Below are 10,152 nucleotides of genomic sequence, written 5' to 3'. Positions count from 1 at the left end.
TCTGTCTTCTCTGCAAAAATTCCTTAGTAACTCATGATACACACAAGTCTATAAAAGAACTTACAAGTTGACTTTAGTTTCCACTATTTTTAAGCAAAAAGCTGTCCTGCAGATAGATGGTGCCTGTGCCCATGGTGGTGATCTTAACCGACCGGCAACTGATAGCTCTAGAGTGGGCTGCATAAACAGTTACATTAATACGACCACGTCAGGGAGAAAAACAAGTCTAAGTATTTTCTTGAACAGGACAGATGATAAATGGGCTTCAGTGTTAGCTGGACACTCCTCTGCACTGTGATAAATAACATCACTAAAGTAGCATGCCACCTGATATGTGACCTTGAAGAGACTCTAGAGCAAGTATTCTTGACCTTGACCATAAATTAGGATTATTAGGGAATTTTCGAAAATCCTGGTGCCCAAGCTGCATCCCAGAGTCATTAAGTGGCAAATAAGGGGTGCTGAGAGCTGGATCACACACAGAAAGGCCAGCCCTTAGTTCTTTAGCCTGCCAGAATTCATGCATTGGAGACACAGCCCCTGTCACTGTCACTTGTCAGCCCAACCTCGACAACACTTTGATCCTTCAGCCTCTGGAAATACCAGGAGATCAGTGTTTGCTGCTTAAACCATCCCATCTGTGTTATCTTACTGTGGTCACCCTAGCAACGGGATGCAGATTCCCAGGATAGAAATTTATTTTTTAAAAATTTAATTATGATAAGTTTTCTTTTCATGGCTACATAAAACTAACTGCATTTTAATGGGATGTGGTGCAATATTTACATCCACGTATAGGCTGCATAATGTTTAAGTGTCAGTAATTAAAAATAAAATCCTCACGTGATTTTAAGGGTGGTCAAGACTGGGAACCACCAGTCCAAAAGGCCAAGGGAGAGACAAAGAGACAATGTGGTGGTGGTGGTGGGACAGACAGAGAGACGGGGAGAGGAAGAGGAGAGAAAGGGAGAGAGAGGAGGGGAAGGAGGGAGGGAGAGAGACAGAGACAGAGAGAGATAGGGAGGCAGACAGACAAAGTTAGTCAGACTTAAAGTCAAATCCATCAGGGGAGGGGAGGAAAATGTAAGTACAGGACAGCGTGATCTCCATGGCAGTGGGACACGCTCAGTCACAGAACCCTCTGGCCGTTATCATGTGCAGTTAGCTAGCGCTGCAGCCAGAAGCCTGCGACCTTTTAAAGGTTCTTGTTGGGTATGCCAGCCATTTGGGGGTCTCTCCTTTTAGAGCATTTCTACAGAGCCTCAAAGTGTAGATGTAACCAATCGTATTATTAAAATAAGAAACACAGAGCCAAGGTAAAAGAGAAAAGCCGAGAGGTCAGAGCTCAGAGATAAAATCTTACCTCCTGCAGTGCTCCTAGCTTCCCCGAGAGAGGGAGGTACTTCCTGTGTCCCTGTTTAAATAATCTTTCTGTTCTGCCTTCTCATTGGTTGTAAACCCAACCACATGACTGCCTCATCACTGCCTGTAAGTACCGCCCTCCAGGTCTTAAAGGCGTATGTCTCCAATACTGGCTGTATCCCTGAACACACAGAAATCTACCTAGCTCTTCTAACCACCACGCTCTCACTATGGCTCTAATAGCTCTGACCCCAGGGCAACTTTATTTATTAACATAAAATTAAAATAACATTTCAGTACAAATAAAATATCACCACATCAAAGTGTCCAGCACTTCAGAAAAGGGCCCCATCCAAACCCCAGGGTGCCCCCTGCTGGAGAAGGCACAGAAATGAGCTTTCTGCGATGATCAAGCCTGGTGGCGTGGAGCTTGGAGATGGGCTTAGGACATCAGTCTTGGAAGGGACAAGGATGGACTAGAACCTTTCATTTACCAAGTGAAGGAGCTGGAGTCAAATCGGAGACGCCACACGGATAAGGTTACATGGATATGTTGGACATCAATCAGAGACAAGCGTGGTTACCAAACGCTTTCGAGAGACACACTCGCTCCTGGGAGAAATGGAAGCAAAGAAAGAGAAAGGGCAGCCTAAGAACTCACGCCTTCCACAGACCTAAATCCAAAATGAGCATTAAATATCCTGTGAAATGAATGGCCTTTCCACACAGGCCACGCGGAAAGGATTCATGGATTCCTCATGGATTCATCATCAATCTAAAACGGGACGTCCATAGACAAAAAACAAAATCTGCCTCATGATAGTAATCGTGTGTGTGTGTGTGTGTGTGTGTGTGTGTGTGTGTGTGTGTGTGTGTACCTATATAACACCCCACCGCCTACCCTCATGTATATGTAATGAAAATGCATGAACCTACATGGAAGTACTTTGAAGGGCATAAATTAGTATACACATGTAAGAACTATTTCCTATTTTGAATGGGAATACATTCATAATTGATTACTCTAATGCAGAAAGGGAGGGGCTTGTCATTTTTATTTCTTTCATGTGGTGCTTACAGTACCCAATGGCCCCGCTATAGGTCCCAGAACACAGAGGAAACAATGTGTAAAGAAAACCAGATGTGTCATGTGCCTAAAATAAATGAGAGCTTCATAGTGCCACATTTTTAAGAACACACAAATCTAACTTGGTGGTACTGCAAGGGTCACGTGGGAGAAGACACATAAAATCCACACTCCGGGTCTAAAGTATCTGCGTTACATACACACACGCTATCTTACTCCCACTCTATCTTAGGACATTTACGGATACAACAATGACTTCATCCAATCTCTCAAACCGTTAAGAGGAGAATCTTACTGTTAATAAAAACAGCCATAAAAGTACTAATAACTTACTTCCACGCATCATCTGTGGAGAGCTTGGAGAGCTGGAAGACATAAAAGGACACTTATTAAAATTTCTTTATTTTCTCAACATGTATTTTAAAACATGACACGAGAAATCCAAACTAGAAAAAAAAAACTGTAACGTTCTCCAACACTGGAATCATTGAAGATGAAAGTAATTATAAAATCATTTGCTTACAGAATGAAAACAAAACAAACAAACAGAAAACACAACAAGACACCAGCAACCGGGTCCCTGTTAATAAATATTTGATTCTCTTCCTAGGTCAGAAAACCAGATGGGTCTCCAATTCCTGTACTTCAGCTTGGTACATCAGTCAAGACGGCGGAGAGTGGCCTCTCGTGGGCAGCGCCCCGTCAGCTTCAGGGATATGGCTTGTAAATCCAGGCCTCCTAAAAACCATCTGGTGGATGGTGTCTGGAGGGATGCCATCTCTAAGTTCAAGGCTTTAGAGTCAGAGCTAACTGGAAGTTGAATTTGTTTGGCATCATTGCTGTGCCTTCTAGGTAAGGAGGCATTACTGTGCAGAGCCTAATCTATCCTTACAGTTGAAGTGGTGAGCACAGACATTCCCAGAGCGGAAACCACCAAAGAATGCCTCCAGTTACTTAAAACCTTCAAATCGATCAGTAGAAAAGCAACCTTACAACAGCTTATTTCCTAGGCCAGCAGTGTTAGAAGACCCCGTCCAAAAGCTGAAATTCCTGAAGGTAGCAGAGAAGAGAAGGCAAATAGAGCGCCTGTTACACAGATTTAGGATTGCCCACACGTTCTCCTCTACGCTTTCTTCAAATGGCGCAGGCAATTCTGACATGGTTCTGTCTAAGATTTCTAACTCAAATGGACTCTATATGCGTATGTGCTTCTGTGAGAGGCACGAGGCGTTCCCTTAGAAGAGAGCGCTCTGGATGACTGCTCAGTTTCTTAGATAGGCTCGGGCAACATTTCCTGGATGATGCCAGGAAACAGGAGGTGGCTGCTGCAATGCTTGATGCCGACATCCATCCCATGGCTTCCACAGGTGGGACCTGGATAGAGGTCACCGCAGCTGGGCTCAGGTGCCAAGTTCTAGGAATGTAGAAACTCTCAAATAACAGCAGTGTCTATGTGTGGTGGGTTGAATAAGAATGCCCCCTGTAGGCTCATGTTAGAATGTTCAGTTCCCAGTTGGTGGACTGTGTAGGAAGTATTAGGAGGTGTGACCTTGCAGAGTAGGTGTGGCTTTGCTAGAGGAGGTGTGTCACTGGGGATGAACTTTGAGCGTCCAGAAGCCCACAGCAGGCCCAGTCTATCCCTCTCTGCCTGCAACAAGCAGGTTAGAAGTGAGCTCTTAGCCACCGCTCCAGTGCCTGCCTGCTCGCTGCCACCATGCTTCTTGTCATGATGGTCATAGTCTCACCCTCTGAAACTGCAAGCAAGCCCCCAATTTTTCTTTTATAAGCTGCCTTGGTCATGGTGTTTCTTCACAGCAGCAATACTCTTCACAGTAACTAAAACACCAGGTTTCCTTTCTCTGATAAATCTCCCTCTACAGATTCTTGTTTTAGAGGAGAAAACATTGAATGGGTTTAGAGCCCAGAGCCCTGTGTCCATCCAACACTGCCTACTACCAAATAACAAGTTCCTAGTTCTCTGGATATTGATCTCGAATGCGTCACTAACCTGGTGTCTGTCTCATTTTCCTTCTCGTTAGATGCTGGAATGATATAATAATTGCTTGTGTCCACTTCATGGGAATAGTGTGAGCCTATGTGAGGTAGTCTGTGAGAGGTTTATAGGAAGGAGCTTAGTCCAAGAGCCAATTAGCTCAGCAAAAGTAGTATCTAGAGGACTCTCCTCCTTTTGATGCTGGAGATCTTCAGGTGCTTGATGTTAAAATGAGATTCAGCTAAGGAACTGGGTATTCAATAGGGAACAATCTATTTGCCTTTTACTAGCAACAGAGCCCTGGGCGTAACTGTCTGCAACCATCCACTGGATTCTGTCACCTCTTAAATGGAGGGTGATAAATTATTCTTCTGAAGCCCAGGCAAGTTGAGGGTGTAGAATTGTACTTCAGACACTTTCTGTTATCTAGTAGTGATGATTACCCTTAGGTAATATTGATACTGACACTATTATTTCCTACCAGAAGGTGATGGTGACGAATGACAATATTCTTAGAGACACTTTGTAAAAAGTTGTTTGTTAGAGTTCTCAGTAGTACAGCCACCCCCACCTCACCAGCTGGTATCTACTTTGGAGGCCATGTTTTCCGAGACACTATTTGGTAAGCCTATTCGAGGTCCTAAGGTCTGGAAATGATGCTAACATTCGTCTAGAAGGATGAGCATATCAAGAGTCAAGACTGAGGGTGGACCCCCTAGACTCTGCAATCCATGGTAGATCCTCAGCAGCCATCTGAAAACTACTGGCTGAGGGGCAGGAAGACAGATGAGGGAACAGAGCAATCCAGGAGTCGACCCAAATGCCTATGGTAAAGGAGCCACTTGAATCGGTTTGGAAAAAGAAGGGATTGTTTAATAAATAAATGGTGCTGGGACAACTGTCAAGGTTTTGGAAATTCAAACTCATTCTGTATTTCAAAATAAATCCCATAAGGATCAAATATTTAAAGGTAAGAATGGAACTTTTTTTTTTTTTTTGTTTTTTCGAGACAGGGTTTCTCTGTGTAGCTTTGCGCCTTTCCTGGAGCTCACTTGGTAGCCCAGGCTGGCCTCGAACTCACAGAGATCCGCCTGCCTCTGCCTCCCAAGTGCTGGGATTAAAGGCGTGCGCCACCACGCCCGGCAAGAATGGAACTTTTAAAAGCATTAGAAGAAAATGTGGGTAAATATTTTTACACGTCATGTGGTGGCTAAGACATTTAGAAGTATGACATGGAGCCCCCAAATGATAAATAAAGCAAAACAGCTGACGGTCTCTGAGCACATAAGAATCGGATATATTACAGTTGCCTCTGCTGAAAGACAAGCTTGGAAAAAACAACAGCCCGAGGGGCCTAAAGTTGACAGCCGAAATCTAAAAAGAACTTTGTAGTATATCTATTAAAAGGATACAAAATTCCAAAGGATGGAGTATGCGAACAAGAAATTCACAAAAGAAATATAAATAGCCAATATATTTGTGGGGAGATGTTCAGACTCACTAGCAAGTAAAAACGAGGCCTTCCAGTGAAACACGATAAGGTAAATGGATGCGCTCGCCTCCTCTCCTTCACACCCAGCTGCATGACATCAGAAGGACAAACTGGCACGGGCTTCCAAATATAAGGAGGGGAGAAGGGCAGCCAGGCACAGTTACAGGGTTGAAAGCGATGGACTCTGGGAAAGCAACATGGAGACAGGACACCGAGGGAGGCCTGCACAGGAGGGCACAAAAGGCAAGAGACCATGCCAACACCCTCAAGGGAAGGGGCTGACTGAGGAGTCCCCGGACCTCTGGGGCAGGAGTGCACGTGGGGTTGAGTGACCACAGGTTCAGGGTTGGCTGAGAGTCAGTGCAGGGCCCCCACGCTGACACAACAGGAAGAACACAGCCCCTCCGGCTTCCAGGCCTTGCAGGCTGTGCAGACCTGGGGCAGACGGGCAGATTTATAATAATAAGGAGTTTGGCATGTGAACCTCTGTTGTGTTTTTGGCCTTGGTTTTGGGGGATACAGACCTACCCACTTGACTCAGATGTTGATGACCAGATACACCCCTCACAATGAAGATGAGAAGACTCCATTCTGTAGAAACAATCGAACCCAAGAAAAAGGACCTGTAGCTGTGGACAGGTCACTCTGAGCGAGCAGCACTGTCTGTCGGCAGTGTTCTGTGCTGCAAGAGAGCATCCAAAGTCTTGGAGTGTGTCCATAATGAACAGCCAAAGGCATACTGTTTGAGACAGAAGGCCCTGCACCCACAAAGACACAAACAAAATAAGAGAAATCTAAGAACCCTTAAGAGAGCAAATGTAGGGCAGAAAATATTAAAGAACATGCCCAGAAGGGCTCACCTCCAAATAACAGTTTCTAGCAGGTGTCAGAAAAGCGTAACTTACACAGAAAGTTACCAAAGCCTGAAAAATACTCTTTGAAAAATGAAATACTTACCAAGTGGATGAAAATACCCATACATTTGTTGTTCTTTTGAAAAGAAGTCTGTGGGATCTTTAAAATGATAACACAGGTTGCTGCTCCACAGCATATTAAGAGGAAAGCATACATGAGAAATAGCTGTGCCTAATACGAACCCATTTATGTATATGCAGTCTTACATAAAAAGACATCTGGATGACCAAGACACTCACAATGGTTACAATAAAGATCAAGGATGTCCCACGGGTGGTGATGTATCTTGGGACAGGTGCTCTCCTTTTCTGTCTTCATTGACTGTCTTCTACAAGAATAATGCTACTTAAAAAGTCATTTCCAGCTGGGCGGTGGTGGCGCACGCCTTTAATCCCAGCACTTGGGAGGCAGAGCCAGGTGGATCTCTGTGAGTTCGAGGCCAGCCTGGTCTCCAAAGCGAGTTCCAGGAAAGGCGCAAAGCTACACAGAGAAACCCTGTCTCGAAAAACCAAAAAAAAAAAAAAAAAAAAAAAAAAAAAAGTCATTTCCATTCCCCCATCTTTGTTCCTTCTTTCTGATCAGATACTAGGACCTCTTCTTCCTGTCTCTCTACATTGTTTGAATCTGCCTCTTACCTTTTTTTTTTGTAGCCTGGCAAATCTCACATTTGAGCTTCAGAGTCTTCTAATGGTTTCGTACAAACCTCTACTCGCTTGCCACTCCCACTGTGAACTAATCTGACTCTGAGAGGGCGCGACCTCCTGCCCCTGCCCCAGTCACCTTTTTCTGTGTCTCCAATTTTGTGCCATAGACCCACGTCCCACCTGTGCTATCTAATTGCTGAAAGCAGAAACCTGGAGCTCCATTCTGGATCCTACCCTCTTGTTGACCCTATCTCTAAGTATTACCTCACACATATGTCCACTCCTTTCCACCCCTATGACTGCTAACTATCTTCTCATTTATTGATTCATCTGCTCGGCAGCTAAGTCCTGGCTGTGCTAGGCGCTAGGTTAAGAGATGGCATACAGTGGCGAAGGAGGATAGACAAAGGGTTCCTATGTTACAGAGGAGATGAGCCACTACGGATAAGCCAGGGAGAACGACCCTTTCAAAGAGGTCAACTAAGACCATCAGAAAACACAAATATTTACATTATGATCCATAAGAGCAGCAAAATTACAGTTCTGAAGTAGCAATGAAGTAATTTTATGGCCAGGGTCACCACAACATGAGGAACTGTGTTAAAGGGAAGCAGCATCAGGGAGGTAGAGAACCACTGAAATAAAACCAGCACCTAATATAGTAAGCACTATGAAGAAAAGAAACAGAATTTGCCATTGAGAATAAGCAACAGGAGGGTCATTACTCTTGAGCTAGGAGGGCTAGGGAACATCCTGAGGACAAGATAGAGAAGAACAGGCCGAAGCCTCGCCCCACACCCTGGGATCTCTTCTGCATCAAACTTGAAGTGTGAAAAGCAAACAAATCACCACCCAGAAAGAGTTTCGTGGCACATTAGGAGAAAAGCATGCTTCAAAAGAGTTGTATACAATACCTACGTGTGGAACACTGTACACTCAACACATTTGAAGAGATGCTACTGTCTTCAAAAAGCAACTTCAAGGTGAAAGGGTAATGTTAGCCGCAGTTCAAAGGATAGCCTATCATGGTGGGGAAGTGAAGGCAGCCGGGGCTTGAAGCAGCTGGTCACATCACATCTGAAGTCAGAAACTGACAGCAAGGTGTAGCTTGTACTCTCCATTTTATACGGTCCAGGATCATCTGCACAGGGAATGGTTCCTCTCATGATTAAGATGGCTCTTCCCATATCAATGGACATAATCGAGATTATAATTAAGATGGCTCTTCCCATAATCAACTGACATAATCGAGATACCCTGCCCCTCACAGGCCCATATGCCAGGTTGTTTTAGATTCTGTTAAATTGACAAAGCCAGAACCACGAACTCGGAAATTACTGATGTCCCTTGGCCACATGTGAGCACATGTTGAGTCCTGTTAAGCAGTGCATACTATAGGGCATTAAAAAAAATCGAACAGACAAGAGCAGATTGGGTTGCTCTAGAACACCAGACAGAACACGAGACAATGCTTCAGTCATGCCTGCCTCCCAGTGTGCTTCTGAGGCCATGCAAGTTGCCACGTCCTGGAGATATTATTTCCATTGGAAGAGCTACAGTTTTTCATTAGGGTAGAATGTTTCAGTGCTGGACACAGCGACCAGGGCCATCTTCCCCCAAGACCTCCTCTCCCCAAGACTTTCTCTTCATTCTTACCATTTCTCCCTTTTTTTCTGAGAACGTTTATATCGTTTTTAATTTATGGTTGTTGTTGTTTTTTTCATGGAACCCAGGGTCTCGCACCTGCCAAACAAGTGCTCTGTACCTGAGTTATGTGCTCATTTGTGCTCTTTAGAATGTAATCCCCTTCTTACAAGACAGCTTGCAGCCTATCTGCACCAACCGAAATTCTTGAAAGAAAACGTTGTGATTCCTCCTTCTGCACAAATGGTCCCTACTTTTACAAATTGTTTGAAATCGCTTGTGAGATTTGGGGAGTCTGGCATGTACGGAAGGTGTTTTAACTGGCCCACTAGACCACAGGGCCTGTGGCTGGTGTTTGCCTAGGAAGGAGGGCTAGAAGGGGAGGTCCCAGACCATGGCACTACTCTTCATTTCGTCACTGACTTATTCACTTGATAAGTGTATGCTGAGGACTCGCCATATGCCAGACTCAGTTCTGGATACAGGGAAGCCAGCAGCTAGCAAAGGCAGCCAGGAGCTGGGTCTCCTGAAACTCAAGGCAAATGCACAAGTAGACACCTGTAGGTGATGTAGGAAAAGAAAATGGGGTGAGGTGTGGAGTGGTGGGGTGTTGTCGTACAGGCCCGTCAGTAGCTGCTCCAATCTTCCTTTATGCTTCCAGCTCCTGTGAGGTCTGACTGAAGCCAGCACTTAGTTCTCATACACCAGCTCAACTACACACCCTCCAGGTGCGCCCCCAGTCTCCTCCACTTTTCTCCCACATCAGGAGCAGCCCCTTGTGTCTAGTCTCCCACTCTGGGTTATTTTTGCCCTTACTTTAAGGATGCAGACTCCAGAAGAAAAGCCCATCTCTGATGGTATCCCTGTATCCAGCTTACTCCACACAGCGCCAGGGCCAGCCAGAGCAGAACCATCCCATGAGCAAACATACAGAGTGGATTTTCAGTACCCACCCATGGGAGGCAAGGACTAGCACAGCAGAACTCCAAGCCTGAGTACTGGCAACTCCCTGGGG

Source organism: Peromyscus maniculatus, chromosome 6 (genome assembly GCF_049852395.1).
Source record: "Peromyscus maniculatus bairdii isolate BWxNUB_F1_BW_parent chromosome 6, HU_Pman_BW_mat_3.1, whole genome shotgun sequence".
Lineage (NCBI taxonomy): Eukaryota > Metazoa > Chordata > Mammalia > Rodentia > Cricetidae > Peromyscus > Peromyscus maniculatus.
Note: the sequence above shows the minus strand (reverse complement) of the source record.